Consider the following 965-nt stretch of genomic DNA (forward strand, 5'->3'; position numbering starts at 1 on the left):
TAACCCTAACCGCACTAACCCTAACCCTAACCGCACTAACCCTAACCCTAACCGCACTAACCCTAACCGCACTAACCCTAACCCTAACCCGCGCATTCGGACCCAAAGTGCCCTTCAGGGATTGCATTGGCCGAACGCTCAATAAAACAGTTCCACAAACCAAAACTCACTTTACTGTACAGCTACATAAGTATCCATGATGAAAAAATGGCCGAGCAGCGTTATTGCAGACAGTTAAGGTTGCTGCATCGTCATTCCGCAGATGAAGAGAAACCAACCCCCCACAAAAACACAGACAATCCAGCCACAATGAAGAAGAGCAGCGATCAACGCCAGCTCACCTCCGCCAGCCGCAAGAAATAACTGTAAAGCCCCGCAACCAACGCAAAGCACCCAACGCGAACAACCACCCCGCCGCACACGCACACACAAACGGGAAGTGGGCTAACAGTCATCGAAAAGCGCGGCATCCACACCACTGCGCCATTGCACACCATGCGCAAGACACGACGCCACTCAGCGCAACACTCCCACACGCAGCGCACTGCCTTCGCAAGGAAAGGAAGAATGACCCACAGCACACACTATTCCTTTGTCGTTGTCTCGGTCTCTTCATAGCCACGGAAGGCACTGCCAGCACCAACTAGAAAAGCATCCTCCACGTGCACTGCAGTAAATATATGTCGTGTACGTGTGTGCCTGGAGATACAAAAATAGAAAGAGAGGAAAGAGGATCAAAGCGTGTGAGGACTCACATACACACACAGAAGAGATGCAGGACGCAAAGGTGGGAAAACTCGATGACTAAGACTTGAAGTGGCACCGCAGCCCGTGCAGTGGTAACACAAAAGAAAAATGATTTACCAAAAAACAAAATTACTCCTAAAAACGTTTTCAACACAAAAAAATGACTGTTCAAGGTCCCCGTAAAATCCCCAAGAATCTATTCACATTTTGGCCGCATA

Source organism: Trypanosoma rangeli (assembly GCF_003719475.1).
Source record: "Trypanosoma rangeli strain AM80 chromosome Unknown Tra_15.4_contig_00559, whole genome shotgun sequence".
Classification (NCBI taxonomy): Eukaryota; Euglenozoa; class Kinetoplastea; order Trypanosomatida; family Trypanosomatidae; genus Trypanosoma; species Trypanosoma rangeli.